The sequence below is a fragment of the Hyperolius riggenbachi genome, chromosome 7 (genome assembly GCF_040937935.1).
Source record: "Hyperolius riggenbachi isolate aHypRig1 chromosome 7, aHypRig1.pri, whole genome shotgun sequence".
NCBI lineage: Eukaryota > Metazoa > Chordata > Amphibia > Anura > Hyperoliidae > Hyperolius > Hyperolius riggenbachi.
Window position 1 is genome coordinate 259,410,246 of NC_090652.1, and position 24,494 is coordinate 259,434,739.

The 24,494-nt window shown below is 45.7% G+C and overlaps 1 protein-coding gene across 1 annotated transcript in view; it reads right to left on the reverse strand.

Annotated features, from left to right (window-relative positions):
- LOC137524992 (beta-1,3-galactosyltransferase 1) overlaps window positions 1–4,169 on the reverse strand; it is an 80,741-nt gene extending 76,572 nt beyond the window's left edge. The window contains exon 1 of the mRNA XM_068245597.1: window positions 4,080–4,169. The gene's annotated coding sequence lies outside the window, so the exon portion shown is untranslated. The remainder of the gene's footprint in view (window positions 1–4,079) is intronic.
- Window positions 4,170–24,494: the final 20,325 nt, after the last annotated feature.

Here is a 24,494-nt window from a genome sequence, read left to right on the forward strand (position 1 = left end):
TTGTCTATATACCTTATCTAAAGTTTACACAGCAAATCTAGCTGCAAACAGCTTCAAAAGTTTATGACCATTTATTGCTGTGATACAATGAGGGCAGCCATGTTCTGTTTGTAAACATTGTCACATAGCATCTGCAGCCCTCAGCCCCTCCTCCCCTCTGCCTCTGAAATCTCTGGCTAGTAACCTCCTCCTCCTCCTGCCCAGACTGAGCTCCCTTGAGCCCTTGCTACAGTGCCAAGGCTCTCTGAAAAGCTGTGGGCGAGGTTTGTTTAGTTTATAGAGAATTAGAGTATTGAAAAAAACTAAAAAAGTATTTGGCTTGAGGAATGCCCTATAAACTATATGAAAGGAACACAATTATGAAATGTGTAAATGTTTATCTCGGATCCACTTTAACTACTTGCCGACCGCGTCACGCCGATGGGTGTGGGCAGCAGCCCCAGGACCACCTAATGCCGATCGGCGTAAAGTCCTGGGGCTCTGTTTTGCAGGAGATCGTGCGCAGGCTGCGCGCGCATCTACTGCTCGGTGGGCAGAGCTGAGCTCCGCCTTCAGTCTCCGAGCGGCCATCACCGTCTAATTAACATGTACAGCGCTGCGATCTACAGCAGCGCTGTACAGGGGACAGCCGTGTAACACGGCTGTCCCCCTGGGGGACTCAGAACCTATCCGCTGTGATAGGCTGAAGCCTATCACAGCTGATCACTGTGATAGGCAGACGGGGGGAGGGAAGGAGGGTAATTTAAATAATTAAAAAAACTAAAATGTAAGGGAAAAAAAAGAGACTATAAATATTGATAAAAAAAACCAAACAAACCTGGGGGCGATCAGACCCCACCAACAGAGAGCTCTGTTGGTGGGGAGAAAAGGGGGGGGGGAATCACTTGTGTGTTGTGTCGTGCGGCCCTGCAGCTTGCCCTTAAAGCCGCATTGGCCATTTTTGCGAAAAATAGCCTGGTCTTTGGGGGAGGGGGGGGGGGTAAAGCCTGTGGTCCTGAAGTGGTTAAAGGACCGCTATTACGAAAATCTTAAAATTTTAAATGCGTCTATTTGAAAAGGGCACCTGGAAAAAAGGGCGCCTGGTGTAGCCAATATACCAACTTCAGCTACAAAGGGCGCCTGGTGTAGCCCATATATTCCATATTCGGCTACAAAGGGCGTCTGGTGTAGCCCATATATTTCAAATTCAGCTACAAAGGCCGCCTGGTGTAGCCCATATATGCCCAATTAGACTACAAAGGGCTCCTGGTGTAGCTCATATATGCCAAATTCGGCTACAAAGGGCATCTGGTGTAGCCCATATATAAGTCAAATTCGGCTACAAAGGGTGCCTGTTGTAGCCCATATATGCCATATAGTTTTAGTTTATAAAAAGGATGCTGTTATAGGCAAAATTTGTTGGGCTATAAAAGGGCTCTAGATATAGCTGAAAAATGATTACTATGAGCTAACTTATCCCTACTCTCACACAGAACCCTCCCCTGATGGTGCCTAACCCTAACCCCCCTGGTAATGCCTAACCCTTCCCTGGTGGTGCCTAACCCTAAGACAGCCCCTGGTGATTACTATGACCTAACTTCTCCCTTCTCTCACAAAGAACCCTCCCCTAACTCTAACCCCCCCTGGTGGTGCCTAACCCTAAGACCCCCCAGGTGGTGCCTAACCCTAAGACTCCCCTGGTGGTGCCTAACCCTAAGTCCTCCCAGGTGATGCCTAACTCTAAGACTCCCCTGGTGGTGCCTAACCCTAAGACTCCCCAGGTGGTGCCTAACCCTAAGACTCCCCCGGTGGTGCCTAACCCTAAGACTGCCCAGGTGTGCCTAACCCTAAGAACCCCCAGGTGGTGCCTAACCCTAAGAGTCCCCTGGTATTGCCTAACCCTAAGACTTCCCAGGTGGTGCCTAACCCTAAGACTTCCCTGGTGGTGCCTTATCCTAAGACCACCAGGCGGTGCCTAACCCTAAGACCCCCCCCCCCCCTGGTGGTGCCTAACCCTAAAATTCCCCTGGTGGTGCCTAACCCAAAAACTCCCCAGATGGTGCCTAACCCTAAGAACCCCCAGGTGGTGCCTAACCTTAAGACCCCCCAGGTGGTGCCTAACCCTAAGACTCCCCTGGTGGTGCCCAACCCTAAACCCCCTAGTGGTGCTTAACCCCTAGACCCCCCCCCCCCCTTGTGATGCCTAATCCTAACCCTGCACCCCGAATCAAAAATTTCGGCTAATCAAAACATTCTAGTCGAAAACCCTGTAGCTGAATGAAAAATATGGGCTACAAAGGGGCGCTCTTTTGTAGCAGAATCAAAAACCTTGTAGCCGAAAACCTTGTAGCCAAAAAAATATGGGCTACAAAGGGCTGCCCTACTGTAGCCGAAAACCTTGTAGCCGAAAAAATATGGGCTACAAAGGGGCGCCCACTTGTAGCCTATATCAAAACTCGGGCACCCTTTTCACCACCTTGTAGCCCATATTTGCAGAAATAACATTGATGTCTATGGAGGCGCCCTTTTCATACAGGCAGCTCAGGAGCCCTTTTCAATGGATCCCCTTTAAATATCTGTAAAAACATACAAAGAAGTATGTTTTATTCGAGGGTAAAATAAGCCATACAGGTAAATTACTTTTCTCCTATGTTGCTGTCACTTACAGTAGGTAGTAGAAATCTGACATTACCAACAGGATTTGGGCTTGTCCATCTATTCATAGGGGATTCTCAGCTTGGCCTTTATTCTTTATACAGACACTCCTTAAATTTTTTTTTCACAAAGATGTTAGCCAGCCTCCGTGCTCGCTGCACACTTTTATGACAGTTGGATGGAGCAATGACCGTTTACTAAGTGCTTTTGAAAATAAAGAAAATTAGGAGATGGGCTAGTCTAAATACCGTCATTTTACTCTGGAAGAAATGTACTTCTTGAACCCCCTATTCAGCTTTATATTAGTCTATCCCATCCCTTCTCCTCCGTCTAATTACATAGAGACATCCTAATGGTTAAATCAATGGTAAATAACTTAGTGTGACCTTAACAGGTCCTTATTACTGTACCAGTGAAGATTATGTGCTCTCCAGACTCTATAGACCTATACTGGAAAGTAATAATGGCAATAATATTAATAATGGCAGTATTTGTATAGCGCCTTTCTCCTGGCGGACTCAAAGCGCTTGCGAGGCAGCCACTAGAGCGCACTCAGTAGGCAGTAGCAGTGTTAGGGAGTCTTGCCCAATGAACTCCTTACTGAATTACTGGCTTACTGAACAGGCAGAGCCGAGATTCGAACCCAGGTCTCCCATGTCAGAGGCAGAGCCCTTAACCAGTACACCATCCAGCCAAGTAAGGTTGAGTAGTATGCTGGCCACACGCCCATATGCCTGATTATCTATTGGTAAATACAAATGGATTCTAGAATTCATGCATTATTATGCTGAGAATATACCATTTTTTGGCAGATAGATGGTTCGATAGATGATTTCCGACAGGTCCGATCTTATTTTTGATCGTTTTTCTGATCGATTTCTCATAGAAGTGTATGGAAATTGATTAGAAAAACAATCCGAAAATCGATCGGACAGTAAATCTGCTGAAAAATCTCATTGCGTATTCCCAGCATTAGACCCCATGTATGTGTTATCTATATTGTTTCATGTTCCATTTTTCACAAAAGTGTGGAAAGCTATGTATATATTATATAATCTCATTTAATGAATGACAAATGTGCTCAGATGGACACCAGTGGCAAAAATGCGCATCTTACAACAGATAAATTGTGTTAAACTGTACAAGGTCCAGACCCGTAATATCAGCACGGCTAATAGCTCCGCCATATGTGACATCCCATACAAATTGAATACACGCTAATGATAGAGGTGACTGTCACACCAGCCATACCTGACATCTGCTTGGCAATAATGCTGTGATCTATCAGTTCATATATTATACTGGCTGTTATCTGTCAACCAATCAGGACCTCTGTGATATGTGATTATGGTATTTTAAGATAAGCTGCGGTAGCAGATAATATTCTCATGCAGGGAAGCTGGGAGACAGGGCAGAGAGGTGGTGTAGAAATACACTTTACTTACTGCGTTGTAATTGCCTCTTTTGTCATAATCACAGCAGAGGTAAGGAACCGGTGGATTAACAGTCACCCCTGCGATCGCAGCTCCATATTTCACTCTGGAAAGAAGAAGCAAAGAGTGAGGAAAAAAAACTGAACATCTTAGTAAATAAAAGTTAAAGGCAAATACCACTTTAACCGCTTCTGGACCACGCTGATTGAAATCTACACCCTGTTTTGCACCAGTTATCTCTGCCAGGGCGTAGATTTCAATCCTGCCTGCCGCACACTCTCGCCGATCTCGTCACTCTCTTGCCCCTGCATTCCCCTCACAGAGCTTCCTTAGCCGATCAGGAGCCGATTTCATTGGCTCCTGACCATGTGATTACTGTGAGCCAATCACATTGACTCACTTTGACGACACGGTCAGGAACCAATGAAATCGACTCCTGACCGACTCAGGAAGCTCTGCTGTCATTGCCGTCATAGGGATGGCGCAGCAAGCGACAGACATCAGCGTGAATGGTGGTAGCAGCGGTTCAGTGCTGCGTGATATTGGTAAGCGCCGCTTTTTTAAACTAGCAGTCTTTGGTCCTTAAAGAGACACTGAAGCGAAAAAAAATATGATATAATGAATTGGTTGTGTACTATGAATAATTACTAGAAGATTAGCAGCAAAGAAAATATTCTCACTTTTTTTTTTTTTTTTTTTTTTAGGTAAATAGTGTTTTTCTAACATTGCATCATTCTATAATATGTGCAGATTACACAACACTCAGCATTCAAAATGATTCTTTCAGAGCAGTCTGTGAACTAATGACCTCTCCTCTGGCAGAGAAAAATAAATTTGTTCACTAACAGTTGAGATAATAAAAGTCAGAAGACCGCCCCCTCCACCACCTTAAAAGTCGTGGAGCTTAATGATTCTTTTGCATGGAGATAACAACTGGAGTTTCTTAACTCTTCCTGTACTGAAAACAATTAGACTGATGTATCTAATCTTAATGTTTTATTTCTTAGCTGTACTACACATACAAATCATAATATCATATTTTTTTTTCCGCTTCAGTGTCTCTTTAAGAGGCCAGAGACTGCTGCTACGAAAGGTGAAAAAACCAAAAGAAACCATAAAAAAATGGTTAAAACTTCAGTTAACCATTAAATGCATGCAAATTGTCTTAAATATACATGGGTGCTGCACAAGTACTTTTGCAATTTTAAGTGACTAAAATTATCTTTCCATTTTGTTCTTTCTTTCAGCTAAGTACGTCTAAAACTGACAGTAACCAAAAACAACTCTTTTTATCACATCAGGCAGTGGTGTGACTACAATTCATGCTCCCCCAGCAAAACTTTGATGCCCCCCCCCATGTTGACACCCCTTCCCTTGCTTCCTCTTGGTGCCCTCCATGCCTGGGGGCCCATCTCGCTATAGTCATAAACACACCCACAACAAGTATAGCCATAAAAACAACTGATCTGAAGTATAGTCCCCTGTATCAGAGGAAAGGAAGGTTAGTATTTGCCCCCTCCCCTTCAGCTCTGGGCCCCCCTGCAATCGCAGGAGCTGCTCCCCTTTAGTTACGCCTCTGGCCTCAGGGATAGTCAGCTATAATGCAACAGAAAACTGATGCGCAGGACAGGTGAAGGAATTTTCCATGTTTCCCTATGTGTCAGTTTCCAGAAGAAAATGATCTGACAAACTTTTGTCAAATAAGTTTAGAGCAGGGGTGTCAAACTCAAATACAAAGTCAGCCAAAATTGCACACTAGGACCTACTAGGTCCTAGTGTGCAATTTTGGCTGACTTTGTATATCGGCCTGGCCGCCTTCCTCCCTTATAAAATTCCCAAGTGGCCCCCCTCCCTCTCCTATACAGTTCCCTGGTGTTTAGGGCTTTCCCCACCCTCCCCCATATGGCTTCCCAGGTGTTCTGGGGCTTCACCCCATTATAGCTTCCCTGGTGGTCTAGAGCAGACCAAAAATAGTACAAAGTGGGGAAACCACTTGAGGGCCAAATGTAATGGCTCTGAGGGCCGGATTTGGGCTGTGGGGCAGAGTTGTATGGTTCAGAGGAACCCTGGGCTGGAATGATGGTCTGTAGGAGGACTATCCAGAGGCTTCCCACTACAAGGTATCTAACCTTATTTTTACACTTTAGGTACACGTTAAATCTATTGAGTAATCCACTAAATGTTTTTTTTTATTATTGTTTTTTGCAGGTTGAATTTGAACCAATCAAAACCAGCTGCAATTACAGCTGATTGGCCTATTTTCAATCTGCATAAATTGCAATATTGCTTCAAAAATTGTTACTTCATTTGTTACATTGCCGCCGGCTTTATTTCATTAAATGAACGCACTTTGGATACATTTGGCTGCAGCTAGTGTTGGGCGAACAGTGTTCGCCACTGTTCGGGTTCTGCAGAACATCACCCTGTTCGGGTGATGTTCGAGTTCGGCCGAACACCTGACGGTGCTCGGCCAAACCGTTCGGCCATATGGCCGAACTAAGAGCGCATGGCCGAACGTTCCCCGAACGTTCGGCTAGCGCTGTGATTGGCCGAACGGGTCACGTGGTTCGGACCCGAACGCGCTCTGATTGGCCGAACTGTCACGTGGTTCGGGTAAATAAATACCCGAACCACGTCATATCTCCGCCATTTGTCTGTGGGTTTAGCTTTGGGTAGGCAGGCAGGGTAGTTCGCGCTCCAGCCACGCTAGCCAGGGTCCCCCCCAGTCATTGTGTGTCGCTGCTGGGAACAGTAGTACACCGCTCGTTCAGCCACACTATATAGCATTCTGTGTACTGTTCTGTGTCTGCTGGGAACAGTAGTACACCGCTCGTTCAGCCACACTATATAGCATTCTGTGTACTGTTCTGTGTCTGCTGGGAACAGTAGTACACCGCTCGTTCAGCCACACTATATAGCATTCTGTGTACTGTTCTGTGTCTGCTGGGAACAGTAGTACACCGCTCGTTCAGCCACACTATATAGCATTCTGTGTACTGTTCTGTGTCTGCTGGGAACAGTAGTACACCGCTCGTTCAGCCACACTATATAGCATTCTGTGTACTGTTCTGTGTCTGCTGGGAACAGTAGTACACCGCTCGTTCAGCCACACTATATAGCATTCTGTGTACTGTTCTGTGTCTGCTGGGAACAGTAGTACACCGCTCGTTCAGCCACACTATATAGCATTCTGTGTACTGTTCTGTGTCTGCTGGGAACAGTGGTACACCGCTCGTTCAGCCACACTATATAGCATTCTGTGTACTGTTCTGTGTCTGCTGGGAACAGTGGTACACCGCTCGTTCAGCCACACTATATAGCATTCTGTGTACTGTTCTGTGTCTGCTGGGAACAGTAGTACACCGCTCGTTCAGCCAGACTATATACCATTGTTTACTGACACTATATAGCAGACTATATAGCATTGTGTGTACACCGCTCAGCCAGACTATATACCATTGTTTACTGACACTCTGTGTACACCGCTCAGCCAGACTATATACCATTGTTTACTGCCACTCTGATTCTGCTGGGAACAGTAGTACACCGCTCGTTCAGCCACACTATATAGCATTCTGTGTACTGTTCTGTGTCTGCTGGGAACAGTAGTACACCGCTCGTTCAGCCACACTATATAGCATTCTGTGTACTGTTCTGTGTCTGCTGGGAACAGTAGTACACCGCTCGTTCAGCCACACTATATAGCATTCTGTGTACTGTTCTGTGTGTGCTGGGAACAGTAATACACCGCTCGTTCAGCCACACTATATAGCATTCTGTGTACTGTTCTGTGTCTGCTGGGAACAGTGGTACACCGCTCGTTCAGCCACACTATATAGCATTCTGTGTACTGTTCTGTGTCTGCTGGGAACAGTAGTACACCGCTCGTTCAGCCACACTATATAGCATTCTGTGTACTGTTCTGTGTCTGCTGGGAATAGTGGTACACCGCTCGTTCAGCCACACTATATAGCATTCTGTGTACTGTTCTGTGTCTGCTGGGAACAGTAGTACACCGCTCGTTCAGCCACACTATATAGCATTCTGTGTACTGTTCTGTGTCTGCTGGGAATAGTGGTACACCGCTCGTTCAGCCACACTATATAGCATTCTGTGTACTGTTCTGTGTCTGCTGGGAACAGTAGTACACCGCTCGTTCAGCCACACTATATAGCATTCTGTGTACTGTTCTGTGTCTGCTGGGAACAGTAGTACACCGCTCGTTCAGCCACACTATATAGCATTCTGTGTACTGTTCTGTGTCTGCTGGAAAAAGTAGTACACCGCTCGTTCAGCCACACTATATAGCATTCTGTGTACTGTTCTGTGTCTGCTGGGAACAGTAGTACACCGCTCGTTCAGCCACACTATATAGCATTCTGTGTACTGTTCTGTGTCTGCTGGGAATAGTGGTACACCGCTCGTTCAGCCACACTATATAGCATTCTGTGTACTGTTCTGTGTCTGCTGGGAACAGTAGTACACCGCTCGTTCAGCCACACTATATAGCATTCTGTGTACTGTTCTGTGTCTGCTGGGAACAGTAGTACACCGCTCGTTCAGCCACACTATATAGCATTCTGTGTACTGTTCTGTGTCTGCTGGGAATAGTGGTACACCGCTCGTTCAGCCACACTATATAGCATTCTGTGTACTGTTCTGTGTCTGCTGGGAATAGTGGTACACCGCTCACCCGTCACTGTATAGCATTGTGCTCTGTGTCGCTGCTGGGAATAGTGGTACTGTATAGCATTTCTGTACTGCCACTGTACTGCTGCCAGTCAGCGTGTACTGTAAGGATAAGTGAAATGAGGAAGAAATCCGGTGAAAGAGGGAGGGGCAAGGGAAGAGGTGTTTCCCCTGACGGTTCACGTACAGGCCACAGGGGAGCACCCAAGAAAACCCACTCAATACCGCCCATGTTGTCCAGGACAACAACCCTCACAAATCCAAAAGAACAGGACCAGATAATTACTTGGATGACCTCTCAAGCGTCCAGCAGTGGGTTAAGCAGCACCAGCACATCACGCACGAGGTCCGAGTCCTCAGCCAGTTACAAGGAGCCAGTGGGCACAAAGCTGACACAACCGGCAGCGACACCACGCACACAACTGCCAGATAACCAGTCCGATGAATTACCTCAGGACACAATGGGGTATTCGCAGGAGCTATTCCCAGCCCAACAAACTTCCACCTTTCAAAGGTCAATGGAGGAACAGCCAGAAATGTTGTGCCTGGATTCACAACCGTTAACTGTGGGAAATGCACCGCGCACTGAAATACAAGGCGAGTCCGAAGAGGACTCGGAAACCCAAATCCCAGAGCAATTTGGGCAGGAGGGGTTGCAATTGCAGGAGGTCGGCCGACAAGATCTGGAAGACGACGTTGGAGTGTGCTGCGCAGAGGTTGTTGTGGGGAGCTCTACTCCACGGCGGTGGCCCACAATGACATATGACGAGTTTGAGGAGATGGAAGAGGAGGGTATGGACAATGTGGACAGAGACCCAGATTTTGTTTGTGAACGAGAACATCGCCGTCGTAGCAGCAGCACAGATGAGTCTGTTGAAGAACACACTGCTGCACGAGTTCGCCTTGTGCCACAAGGTAGGCGGCGCGCAATTTCAGGCACCACAAGCGTGGAAGTTCAAGTGAGAGGCAAAAGAGGAGCAAACAGAAATCGCCAGCAAGGAGGCAGGTGCTCCAAAGTCTGGGCTTTCTTTGAAGACTGCACTGAGGATGTTACCATGGCGATTTGCAAGGTGTGCAAGACCCGCCTGAGCAGGGGGAAAAATATTAACAACCTCTCCACCACCAGCATGAGCCGTCACATGCTATCCAAACATCCCACTCTTTGGGCAAACGCGTCAGGACAGGGTACCAGAAACAACACTGCCTCCCTTGGGTTCACCAGACCCGCCTCAGCAGCAGCAGTAGCCCAGCCATTGCGTGGTTCACAACATTCACAAACATCAGACGACGCTGACACTGTCACTTTCCGGAGTAGTGCTCTTGAGGTCTCCCAGTGTTCATCAAACACAACAACCAACAGCCCTTCCGTGTGCAGCGCTACGGTTCAGTTGTCTGTGTCGGAGATGTTTGAGCGCAAGAGGAAATTGCCAGCAAATGACCCCCGGGCCGTGGCAGTAACAGCCAGCATAGCCAAGCTTCTGGCCTGCGAAATGCTGCCATATCGATTGGTGGAGACAAACAGCTTCAAGGGCATGATGTCAGTGGCCATCCCACGTTACGTGGTTCCCAGCCGCTACCACTTTGCACGCTCTGCAGTGCCTGAGTTGCATGAGCACGTGGTCAGCAAAATAACCCGAAGCTTGAAGAATGCCGTTGCCTGCAAGGTTCACCTCACCACTGACACCTGGACGAGTGCGTTCGGCCAGGGTCGATACATCTCCCTTACCGCGCACTGGGTGAACCTTGTGGAGCCTGGCAGCGATTCCTCACCTGCTACGGCACGGGTGTTGCCCACGCCACAAACAGCTGCACCGCCGTCCCTCCCACTGGATAACAACAGCAGCACCTACCTCTCTGACTCCTTCTCCTCCAACGCATCTCAAAGCTGTACCTCATCCGGAAACGCTAACCCAGCAGCAGTAGGATCGTGGAAGCAGTGCAGCACAGCTGTTGGCATGCGTCAGCAAGCGTTGCTGAAGCTAATCTGCCTTGGGGATAAGCAGCACACAGGGGAGGAAATTTGGAGGGGAATAAAGGAACAGACGGATTTGTGGCTGGCACCGCTGGACCTGAAACCGGGCATGGTTGTGTGTGATAATGGGAGTAATCTCATTCGCGCTTTAAGGTTGGCTAAGCTGACACACATCCCTTGCCTGGCGCACGTGATGAACCTAGTAGTTCAGCGGTTCCTGAGGACATACCCAGGCGTGCCCGATCTGCTGTTGAAGGTGCGTCGAGTGTCCAAACATTGTAGAAATTCCAGTACTGCTTCGGGGGCACTCGCCAAGATGCAGGAGCGCTTCAATCTCCCCCACCATCGCTTGCTGTGTGATGTCCCTACGCGCTGGAATTCTACGCTGCACATGCTAGCCCGCTTTTGCGAGCAGAAGAGTGCAGTGGTCCAGTACATGACGGCGCAGTACCGAGGCGCATCCGGCCAGCTGCCAAGCTTCTGTGGATCCGATTGGGCCAACATGTTGGACCTCTGCCAAGTCCTCCAAAATTTTGAGCAATCCACGTTGCTTGTGAGCAGTGACAACTCTTCAGTCAGCATTACCATACCACTGCTGTGTTTACTGAAGAGGTCGATGTTAAAAATCAAGGAAACAGCTGTCATGATGCAACTGGGGGAATCTGAAGGAGAAAACGATCAGCGTGATGGTACCAACATCAGGCCATCCGCCTCAGGGAACGCTGGCCCCAGCAGCTATGACGAAGAAGAGGAGGAGGAACAGCTGGAGTTGGAGCAGGAATTTCATGCCACCACTGACGAGGGCCAGAGCGGTGCACGTTGGACTTCCACAATTCAACGCGAATGGTCAGCAGAAGCAGACCAGGAGGAAGGTGACGACTATGATGCATCACAACAACTATCACAACGCTCACAAGAGGATGATGAGGATTCTGGTAGGACTCTGGCACACATGGCTCAATTCATGCTAGACTGCATTGAACGTGACCCACGCATTGTGCGCATTCTGGACAACACCAATTACTGGGTTTATACCCTTCTGGATCCACGGTACAAACACAATGTTCCAAAACTGCTTGAAGAAAGAGTCAGACAGGTCAAAATGGAAGAATACCAGCAGGCCCTTGTGGAGACTTTAGAGAGGAGATTGACATCCTCCCCCTCCTCTAGCCAGTTGTACGCAGACAGACTGACTTCCGCAAACCCAGGACGACCAGGAGGGCAGCAAACAACGCAAGCCGCAGCTAGTACCCAAAAGGGAATGGTATCGGCAGTGTCCTTGGAGTGGGAAAATTTTCTGACACCCATGCAGCCGCAGCCCACTGAACAGCAAGCGTGCAGATCCACCTCCAACACCGATCGCCTGGAGAAGATGGTCAAGGACTACATGTCAGATGGCGTAGCTGTGTCGAACCATCCATCTGCACCCTTCAACTATTGGGTATCGAAGCTAGACACCTGGCACGAACTGGCAATGTACGCAATAGAGGTGCTGGCTTGCCCGGCAGCCAGCGTTATGTCGGAACGCTGTTTCAGTGCTGCCGGAGGCATCGTCACAGATCGGCGTATCCGCCTCTCTACAGAAAATGCAGACCGTCTGACTCAAATTAAAATGAATCAATCCTGGATTGGAAATGACTACGCAACACTCCAGGACCCCAACCAAGTAACATGACCAATGAACATCTGGGATGGTGTTGCGTTTCCGGGCCCTGTTTATTGAACCTCTCATCTGTATTACATTTATGACTGCATGGCGGCAAAAAGCATTGCTGCTATATCCGCACGCTTTTTGTCCACATGCAAGGCCTGGGTTGTTGTGTCTCACAAAGCGTGGCCTTCTCCTCCTGCGCCTGCTCCTGTTCCATCACGTCTGCTGCTGCTGGGTTAGCGTTGCCGCGTGGTCCCTGTTTATTGAACCACTTATCTTTATTACATTTATGACTGCATGGCGGTACAAAGCATGCTATCCGCACGCTTCTTGCCCTCATGCAAGGCCTGGGTTGTTGTGTCTCACAAAGCGTGGCCTTCTTCTCCTCCTGCGCCACCCTCCTCCTGTTCCATCACGTGTGCTGCTGCTGGGTTAGCGTTGCCGCGTGGTCCCTGTTTATTGAACCACTTATCTTTATTACATTTATGACTGCATGGCGGTACAAAGCATGCTATCCGCACGCTTCTTGCCCTCATGCAAGGCCTGGGTTGTTGTGTCTCACAAAGCGTGGCCTTCTCCTCCTGCGCCTCCTCCTGTTCCATCACGTCTGCTGCTGCTGGGTTAGCGTTGCCGCGTGGTCCCTGTTTATTGAACCACTTATCTTTATTACATTTATGACTGCATGGCGGTACAAAGCCTGCTATCCGCACGCTTCTTGCCCTCATGCAAGGCCGGGGTTGTTGTGTCTCACAAAGCGTGGCCTTCTTCTCCTCCTGCGCCACCCTCCTCCTGTTCCATCACGTGTGCTGCTGCTGGGTTAGCGTTACCGGTCCCTTTTCCTGGAACCTCTTATATGTATTACATTTATGACTGCATGCCGACAAAAAACATGTTACCTGTGCAAAGAAAACAGACATTTCCCGCATTTAAAAGACAGTTTTCCCTTTGAAACTTTAAAATCGATTTTCTCAAAAACTATAAGCTCTTTTTGCTAATTTTTTTTTCCTCTTGTACCCACTCCCAAGGTGCACATACCCTGTAAATTTGGGGTATGTGGCATGTAAGGAGGCTTTACAAACCACAAAAGTTCGGGTCCCCATTGACTTCCATTATGTTCGGAGTTCGGGTCGAACACCCGAACATCGCGGCCATGTTCGGCCTGTTCGGCCCGAACCCGAACATCTAGATGTTCGCCCAACACTAGCTGCAGCGAGACGGCCAGAACATACATTAATCTTTACTGCAATCATTTCATTTCTAACATTGGCCGCACCGCCGCGGCCAGTTCGCATATTGGCCGGCCAGAACGCAAAGTGGCCAAACTTCGGGTTCTGGTCGTAACATATATTATAATAAACCCCCCATAAAACAACAAAAAAATGATAATGGGACTGCAGTCCCCAATAAACATGAATGAAGTCCCACTCTGCAAAGCATGACTCAGTGAGGCATAAATATGAGTCTATCCAGTAAAATGATGGCATGTGCAAGAGATATTGTTGATACATCAAGTATATAGCCAATGATGTCCTCAAATGGGTCCTAGGAAAGCAATGGGTCCACTTGCTGACAACACTTGAACTCTCAGTTTCACAAGATTGACTAGCCCCCACTCGCAGGGTCAGAGCTGGGACAAGGTCCTTCAGCGCCCAAGGCTGAGACACCAAAGTGCGCCCCTACATCCCTCCCACCCCAGCCGTCACACACTGATTGCTATTAGACTAAGAGGCGCCCCAGGGCCCCCAACACCTTAATCTCTAGTTATCTGGCTTGCAGCCACTGCTATGTATGCCCTTTTCTTATTTCTTTGTGCTTCAAACACAATTGGGAATGACAGCTGAATGAATTGTGCGCCCCCTCCTACACTGCGCCCTGAGGCTGGAGCCTCTTCAGCCTCTGCCTCGGCCCGGCCCTGCGCAGGGTCAGTTCAAGTGAAATGTTCAAGCAAGACGGAGACCACTCAAATGTGTAAACAGGCATCGACAGACAAGATACCGTCTTGCATGAGCTCATATGCATGTATAGCCGAGCAGTAGGTGTTTCAGGAAACTGCACACATACAATGATGGAACGGTGAATGTCCCCAATCACAGCAGACATGCAAAAGCTGTGTAGTGAGCTGAGTATGCTGAAGCAAGCTGAGCACATGCAGTCTAGGTGCAGAAATGCAGTGAATGCAGTAGCTGTGATGCACATGCGGCCATCGTTACCAATCCTGCTTTGACAAGGTGCCGGACCCAATGGTTAAATAAACCGCAGAGTGGCTGGAAAAATGTTGCCCAGAGAGGCTAGAGGCTGTCAGTGGTCGCCTGACATGTTTCGTTGCACTAGTGGCCTTTTCAAAGGCAAGACAGCATCAATTGTAAGCATTTGGACGCCAAAGAGGCGTCTTTATGCTGCGCTGTGTCAGCACCGTTCCCTGCCCCACTCCACCTACTTGTTCAAAACGTTGTGCTCTATTTCATGGCTAACATGGCACAATACTATTCCTGTTACATACAGAACCAGATTTTCACAGTTTCACAGACTTCCTGTTTTCTCGGAAAACTTTATAAAAGCGGATAGTATACAAAGCTGGGTGCATGCATGGGTCAAATCGTAGCTTCTAGCTCCACTTCTTTACTCCTGTCAAATCTTCCTCAATAGCTCCAATCGCTATAAAAGTGAACAGAGAGGGATATGCAGCCCCGCACTTGACCCTGATGTTGGCCTCATTCTCACTTCCCCCCTTAGGAGAACCTCTGACAGTGAGGAGAGATACAAGGCTGAAACCACAGGGGTGAATCTGCTTCTGCATCCAGCGGCTGTGCATGAGGTCTGGCAAAGCATCCCTCAGAAGTACACTAAGGGAGTCTGCTTGTCAAGTAGTGGAGACGGAAAAAGTTGTTTCTTAAAATCTGAACACCGTTTTTCATACCACTATTCACAATACTGCGGTATTAGGTAAAGCATGAGTGGTGAACAAGTTACACACGGTTAGCAACTAATTAACCATTACTTACTAACCTGCAGTTATGTTACGTAATGCACAAATGGTGATTGGACTCACGACTCAGGTGTGTTTGAACCTGTTATGCATGATGTACATATGCATTATGCATGATATTATCATTGGTTCACACATAAATCTGGACATTTCCGGTACAGTCAAGTCCTGTCAGTCTTTGACAGTTGACATTAGTCGTGCATGTGTTTCGGTGGCTTGGTTCACACATAAATCTGTACATTTCCGGTCCTGTCAGTTTTGCATCAGTTTTCTATCAGTTTTATCTGACAGGATTGGAACTGTACACCTTTTTTGTGTGAACACACCAAGAGAAAACCGATACAAAAGTTTTCTTGTTCCTTCTCATTCTAACTTGTGCACAGTGGCGTAACAATAGGCCCTGCAAGGAATGCCCGTGCAGGGGGGCCCAGAAGCCACATGGGGCCCATGGGAGGAAAAGTTTGAGAGACTGACAACTAAGGGCATGGAAAGAAAATACTTTCTGCTCTCTGTATCATTGTTATATTGACTGCATGTGTCCACCACACAGATAAGGAATCATACACACTTTGGAATTTGTACACTGTCCCTGCTCCCTTGGGTTCGTAAAAAATATCTGTCTCAGTTCTGATGACTTCATGCACAACATTACAAACAATGGAGTCACAGGTTGAAAAAAAGTTGTAGACTGACCCTTATTCAGCAATATCTCAGAAGAGATTCCTAGATTCTCATCACACACAGGCTCAGGACCTTTTGGTGTCTGATTACTGACACAGTGGAGTGTGTAAGATTGATCTCTGAATGGTGCTGCCTAATTGAGAGCTTGTTGTCTCATACTGAGTCCAAGATCCCATAATAAGAGTATCAATCAGTGACATTCTAAATGTTTTGCCAAAGTTACAGTGAATACTATATCTTAGGTTCAGCATGTCATTATTGTTCCTCCATATAGCATGTGCCCTCATGTAGTAAAATAATACAGCTGTGTGTGTATGTATGTACTGGGAGCAGAGCTGCGACGAGGGACATGTCGGCTGCAAGGGGCTGGAGGAAGCCCTGGGTAAGTAGATCTGGGGGTAGCATAGATTGCCTGATGTTTCCTTCAAGTCTAAGTGCTTTTATCTGCGTGGGGAAAACACATTTCAAGTGTGCCCTAGCCAACTGAATAACATTGATCCTCAGTTTTCCTGTGCAGAAAGCGAGAGAGGTGGGGGTGGGGGACCCATCCAAAGTTTCGCAGGGGGGCCCAGTGATGTCTAGTTACGCCCCTGCTTGCGCATTCTCCATATCAGCACACGTTTATGGACAATGTGTCTGGAAAAAAGGACATGAAAAGTGCACTGAGAAGCCCTTTATTTTTAACTAAACTATCAGTTCAATCGCAAGTTTTGTGTGCACAAACTAGGCTATCGGAAATTCGTCCTAAAACAAGTACATTCCATTATTGATCAGTGCCTCGCTTTAGGTTATTTTAAGCACGCTTAAAGTGCACCTGAGTCTTGAAGAACAAGAGGATTTTACTAACCTAGGGCTTCGACAAGGATTTTTACAAACCTGGGGCTTGAACCAACTTCCTATAGTCTGCCAGCGCCCTCGGAGTCCTCTTAATCTGATCCGAGGTGCTGCTATCAGCCAAATTACGTTCAGGGGCTACTGCGCATGCGCTGTTCTGGCTGTGCGCCTCCTAGGTCAAGATTCTGCGAATGGGAGCGGTCTGTGCATACATGCATGCTTTAGGTCTTGGGAAACAGATTGGGGAGGTGTGCGGTCCTGAACAGAGCATGTGCAGTAGCCTCTGGGTTGTGGCCTTTATTTTGATTCCAGAAGCACAACGGATAACACTGGGAGGACACCAAGAAAGCTAACAGACTATGGGGGCTGTAATAAGGCCCAGGCAAGTAAAAATCCTCTTATGTACCAAACACCCCCTCTGCTCTGGTTTTATTTAACCTCCTGTCATTTTGGAGGCAGTATATCTACACCCCACAGGACTTAAACTTAAGTCCCAAGGGCATAGTTACTCATCTTTTGAGCTCTATGGGCTGTGCGCGCATTTCCTGTAGTTAGAGTGCAGATTGGTGAATGGGAACATGTGTTCCCAAAGCCAATCAAAGCAACTAAATTCTCAATTTTTGAATGAACTCTGCTGTGATGAACAACAGAGTCCATTCATTGAAAGTATAAGAAAAAAAATCCACTAACTTCCACTTTCATTTTAGCTTAGAAAGCTGTGATTCAGCTTCCTAAGTAGGACAGCGCCATGTAGTGGCCAAATTAGTGCAGCATAAAAATATTCATACGCCTAAAAATAAAAAGCACATTAACCCTATTTATGCCACCTTAACCTCAATAGTTACCACAATAAAAAAATACTTGTATAAAAAAGTGACAAATTTAAAAGAGAATACATAATTTTTTTCATAACAGATTTAGCTTTTCATATATGTAGGATATGAGGATATGTTATTGTTATTTTTAAAAATTAGGGCTTTTAATTATTTATAGAATACAATTAGAAAACTAAAAACACAAAATGGAAAAAATACAACTTTATTTTCAAATAAAATATTGTCGCTATACATTGTGGTAGGGAGTTAGGGACATAATTTAAACATTGTAATATTTGGGACAAATGGGCAAATAAAATGTGTGGGTTTTAACTACAGTAGCACATATTATTTTAAAACTATAATGGCTGAAACTTGAGAAATAATGTTTTTTTTTCTTCTTCTTCTTATTCTATTTAAAATGCATTTAAAATAAAATTATTCTTAGCAAAAAGTACCACCCAAAGAAAGCTTAGTTGGTAGCAAAAAAAACAAAACAAGATATAGATCATTTCTGTGTAATAAGTAGTGATAAAGTTATTTGTGAATGAATGGAGGGGGCACTGAAATGTGAAAATTGCTCTGGTCCATAAGAGGAAATCCCCCTTGGTGGTGAAGTGATTAAAGTGGACCCAAATTAAAAATACAAGATTTCAGAAATAAAATCTATTTTCTAACTTATAATAATAAATAGCAGCCTTTTTCAGCTGTGCATGACAAATATAAAATATTTTACATTTATTGGAGGAACCCCTCCCTTCCTTTCATATTGCCTGGACAGAATCCGGCAGACTGGTGGAGAAGATAAAAATCAAAAACAAAACACAGGCTGCTACTGATGATGTCACAGGGGAGGTGATCTCAGCTTGTGTGAGATTGCACATAGACAACGCCCCTATGAGAGAGGGTAGCTGATGACAAACACACCCATGATCTAGCTGGGTACAGATAGGAGGCGCCCGGGAAAGGATGTTCAATATAATACTCTATATGACAGTGTCCAACTACTACAAAATAGGTTGTCCTACCTTATAGGTGTCCCTTCAGGAAATAGAGACAATCAGAAGTGAAAAGGGAATAATTTTAATGGTGCACTAGATGACAACGCGTTTCACGGTCACAGCCGCTTCATCAGGTCAATAGCAGTGCCTGTAATGCAGGGAGTCTGTGTGTCCGGGCGCCAATAATTATTATTATTATTATTATTTATTGTATTTATAAAGCGCCAACATATTACGCAGCGCTGAACATTAATTTAGGTTACAGACAATATTTAGGGGTGACATACAGCAATATGACAATACAGGAATAATAGAAAACCAGATCACACAGCACAGTATGAGTACAAGGTAATGCTTAGTCACTGGATTGAGCATGGAGATTAGGCAAGTTAGGTTCACTCAGATGCATAGCATGGGTTCACAGTAATGGAGGTCCATGATCAGGTAGGACACAAAAGGAGGAGGACCTGCCCAAAGGCTTACAATTTAGAGGGAGAGGTAAGGACACGAACGGTAGGGGACCAGAGTTCAGCTGTAGGTTTAGAGCACTTGTGAGGGGTAGTAGGCCAGAGTGAAAAGGTGAGTTTTGAGGGCTTTCTTGAAGATGTTGAAGGAGGGGGCTGCCCTAATGGGTGGAGGTAGGGAGGGACAATAATGATTATTGTCATCTAGTGCACCATTAAAATTATTCCCTTTTCACTTCTGATTGTCTCTATTTCCTAAAGGGACACCTATAAGGTAGGACAACCTATTTTGTAGTAGTTGGACACTGCCATATAGCGTATTATATTGAACATCCTTTCCCGGGCGCCTCCTATCTGTACCCAGCAAGTTTACACCCCTCTTGTCAGTAGGGGAGATTAGGCCGATTTTAGTCGACCGTTAAATCGTTTTTTTGGAGCAGCGACCACCCAGGACCTAAAGGCCGAGTGGAGACGGTACTTCCCCACCTGCGGACACAAGTGGTTGCCTTTACTGCAACCCACGTTTGTGAGTATAATTACTGCTTTAAATAGCTACATCCAGATCCATTAACCATATTGCACCAGATTGGGCTCCCGGATCTCTCTGTGTTTTTTCTCTCTACTATCCTACAACACCCATGATCTAAAACCTTGTACTAAGCTCAGAAGTATGGCTGCCACCTGTATAACCCTAGTTATGAAAAGAGAATGGTGAAAATCATGCACTGAAATGCTCATAGGCTTGAAAGAGTGTTTACCTATCTTTGTCTGTGTCAGAGTGGTGCAACTAAATATTTTGAATTAAAAAAATGTTTGGTTTGGGTCCTCTTTAAAGCGGATCCGAGATGACAAAATAACTATAACAAGTAACTTGTCTATATATCTTATCTAAAGTTTAGATGGTTTACACAGCAAATCTAGCTGCAAACAGTTTTAATAGAATATGATTATTTCTTCCTGTGATACAATGACAGCAGCCATGTTGTTTGTAAACATTACACAGAGGCAGGCTTATCTGTATCTTGAGCCATCAGCCTAATCCTCTCTCCTCCTCCCTCCTCCCCTCTGCCTCTGAAATCAATGGCTAGTAACACCTCCCCCTCCTCCTGCCCAGACTGAGCTCCCATGAGCCCTTGCTACTGCCAAGGCTCTCTGAAAACCTGTGGGCGTGGCTTTTTTAGTTTATAGGGAATTAGAGTATTAAAACAACAACAAAAAGTTCACCTCAGATCCACTTTAAGTATAACCACACTAAAACTCAGAATGTAGAATCTTGCTGGCTGGCTGCATTGTTAGAGAATTGCTACCCCAGTAACAATGTACAGTATAAAGCAGTTACACACTGCACGTGACAAAACCGTGATTACATTTCCTAATTACCACACCTTTATTCTGATTAATGGCGCACAACGTGGCACACTTTCCAGAGCAGTGCTGTACTGTATACCCAGTGACCGGTAACATGCAATCTAACTAAGCTATAAGGAAAGACATAAATGTTAATTGAATTTTAAGGCATACATCCATTTATGCTGTGTAATGGGCCAATGCGCGCGTTTTACAGAACACTGAGTAATGCAGACTTGCTGCTTTGTTTCTTCTTTGAAATGCTTTGTTCGGTGGCCTAGTTTTTAGGTAAAATTAAATGGCATAAAATAGGAGGAACTAATTGAAATCGGTTTATTCAGCTGAAGTTTACTTGTACTTTGAATATTATTCAGGCACATAAATACAAAGCTTTGAGTGTAGCTCCACTTTCTATAGCAAGAAGAAAACAATCCTTGTCAAATCATCTCTACACATTACAGTATTTTAACAAGCTGTGTTATACAGATTTATCAGTGTATTTCTCTGGGGTTGGCTCCACTGTTCTGTATGCATTCACCACTACAGTCGCTTTACATGGCTTAAAGTGGCCTCAAACTCTGACATAACATTAAATGAAAATGTATTTTCCTACTTTTTATTACCCATACAGTTATCATATTTACTTTTCTGCACAAGTAATATTGTCTGTCTGCAAATTACAAGTTTCCAAAGTGTAGATTATCTTGCCCTGAATGCTGCCATTGAATTTTATTCCAGCTGCTTTTTATTATATATTAATAATAATCCGAATAACCGAACATTTGTATAGCGCTTTTCTCCTGTCGGACTCAAAGCGCTCAGGAGCTGCAGCCGCTGGGACGCGCTCAAGAGGCCACCCTGCATGTCAAAGGCGGTGCCCTTAACCAGTACACTATATGGCCACTTAAAATCTATTCCTGAAGCAGAGAGAGCTTCTCAGAGAGCGTTTTCATTGAAATGTAAACAATACTGTTCACAGTAACAATATGATACTGTTCTCTCCAGTCTGGATGCGGATTTGAAGCTGAATAGCTTTTCCATAGCAGGACAAAGTGCTGCGTTTAACCATTTCAATGATGTTCTGCTACATTTTTTTTTCTGCGTCAGGAAGTGAAAAAAGAAATCACTCTGCAAAAGCGCGTTATACAAAATTGTAGCGCGCAGGTAAGCACCGGGAGGGGGAAAAAACACTCAAAATCGCAAAACGTGGCTGTCAGCGATTTCGATTTTAAATGTGAACAAAGCCTTAGGGGCCCTTTGTTGCAGCCACATTTCACCCCAGTGCCCTTAAGCCAGCTATCGCCCCCTCCCAGATCACCACCGAAACGTAACTGTGCTCCCCGCACAATGTCTTCAGCAGTATAGCAACTCACCTGTCATGGTGGGGGGTGCCCCTCTGTCAGTCTTTAGGCTCCATTGCAGGGTCCCAAAGGAGAACAGTTAAGTTGGGGGGGAGACACCTTGGGGGCTCCTACAGGCTCTGGGGCCCCGGGGCAATTTCCCCTTTTGCCTCTATGGAAGCACCGGCCCTGATGCAGATATTCAGTATAGTAAGAACCTATTCTCTTATTTAGGAAGCACTTTCGTACACAACGGCAATTCACCGCACATCACCACCGCCACCCATTCTGATCAGAAGAACGATCATATGGCTGAAATTAAACAATAACAAAACAAAAAAATCAGGAATCCATTCCACAGTGGTGCCAATTTGTCACCGTTTCCTAATGTGGAATGCGAAAACAAAGCGAAATAAACCAAAAATCTGTCCTACAATCCTACCCTGGTGGCAGACAGGCTGATCTGAATTCCTGGGAACAGAATGGCGTGTTAGCGGAATAGACGAACATGCCAGCATATTGCTTCATCTTGATCGCTGGCACCCCCTGAAGGCCTTTGTGTTATCCAGCCGTTCCATGTGTGCAGCACAGAGAATACTCTTGTGGCAACCAGAGAAAATTGTTGATGTAAACTGCAGCAATCAGACAGCAGATGGTGGCATGTTAAGCGACAAAATGCTTGACTTCAAAAATGTCAGAGATGAAAAGATCGCTGCTATAATTAGCGGACACGCATCAGAATTACTGTACACCGCGGCACTGATAGTATCAAGTGACCCTTACCAACGGTGTTAATGCAGACTGGCACCAGACTACCACCTTTTCTCTTTTTAAACCCCAAAATTGCTGTCCAATGATGTAAGAAAGATTTAATCTTATGCCAAGGGATAGCTCCTTCGGAGTAGTTTATAATCATTAGAATCAGAATCAGATTTCTTTGCCAAGTACAACAGATGTCCCACCTGAAATTGCTTTTGATACACACAGCATTGGCAGTAGAGCAATTTTTCAACATAGGTTAACCTACATATTTACAGAGATTATTTACAGTAAGAACTAACATACACATATACAGACATTGTTTACAACAATCATTGGAATTGGGATGTGAGAGATACAGGGAAATATGTGGGAACATAGGGGGATTGGTTGTGGGGTGGGCCTGCTTGGGGAAAGACGCTACTCCTGTGAATGGATATGAGGAGCAGAGGATTGATTAATTAGTGAAGGAGTAGATAGTAGACGATAGTCAGTAGTTCCCGCAGAAACTAAAACTTTTTTCCCTCTCCATATGCAGATCATGTCCCCTTTTCCATTGTACAAGCCAAAGGACAAAAACCTCATCTTCCAAGCTTTTGTATTGCTCTGATGTATTTATACATGTTAATCATGTCACCAATTATCCCTCTTTTTTTCAAGCCAAATAAAACCAATTTGTCCAACCTTTCTTGGTAAATGAGACCTTTCATCCCTCTGATTAATAATTCAGTTGTCCATCTTTGTACCTGTTCTAGTAGGTTAATGTCCTTCCTATATGGTGGTGCCCAAAACTGTCTTCCAAACTTCACATGTGGCCTTACAAGTGATTTAAACAGAGGGAGTAGTATATTAGCATGTGATTTTAGTTCCCACTTTATGCATCCTAGAATTTTATTTGCTTTAGCTGCTGCTGCTTGACATTGAATATCAGTGTTTTGCTTGTTATCAACCAGTATTCCCAAGTCCTTCATAGTTAAAGTTACATAGTAATTTGGGTTGAAAAAAGACATACGCCCATCAAGTTCAACCAGAAAATAAACTACAACACCAGCCTGCACCCTCACATATCTGTGTTGATCCAGAGGAAGACAAAAAAAACACTTGCAAGGCATGGTCCAATTAGCCCCAAAAGGGAAAAAAATCCTTCCCATATCCAGATGGCAATCAGATAAAATCCCTGGATCAAAACCATTGGGCCTTACCTAGTAATTATAGCCATGGATGTCTTTCAACACAAGGAAAGCATCTAAGCCCCCTTTAAACACAGATATAGAATTTGCCATAACTACTTCCTGTGGCAATGCATTCCACATTTGAATCACTTTTACTGTCTGTAAATAGCCTTTTCCTAAATAAATGGCTAAAATGTTTCCAAGTCTGATGTTCCCAGTCGTTGCTCTATCATTGGCATGTCCAAGGTGCGTGACCTTTCATTTATCTACATTAAATTCCATCTGTCATCTGTGTGTCCATATAGCCATGCTGTTGAGATCCTGTCATAAAATGTCACTATCCTGCTTAGGGCCCTTTTACACTTAAAGAGAACCCGAGGTGGGATTTTATTATGCTAGGGGGGCACAGAGGCTGGTTGTGCACACTAACACCAGCCTCTGTTGCCCCATGTTGTGCCTCCAAGACCCCCCCTGCGCGCCGCTATACCCCCCGCAGTGCTGGCTGCCAGCACAATGTTTACCTAAGTGCTGTCTGTCAGCGCCGCTCCCCTGCCTCCTCCGTATCGGCGCTACCTGCCCGCGTCACTTCCCTCAAATCAGCGGGAGGGAAGGGACACAGGGGGGTAGGGCCGATACAGAGGAGGCGGGAGAGCGGCGCTGACAGACAGCGCTTAGGTAAACATTGCGCTGGCGACACGCTGTGTCGCCAGCACTGC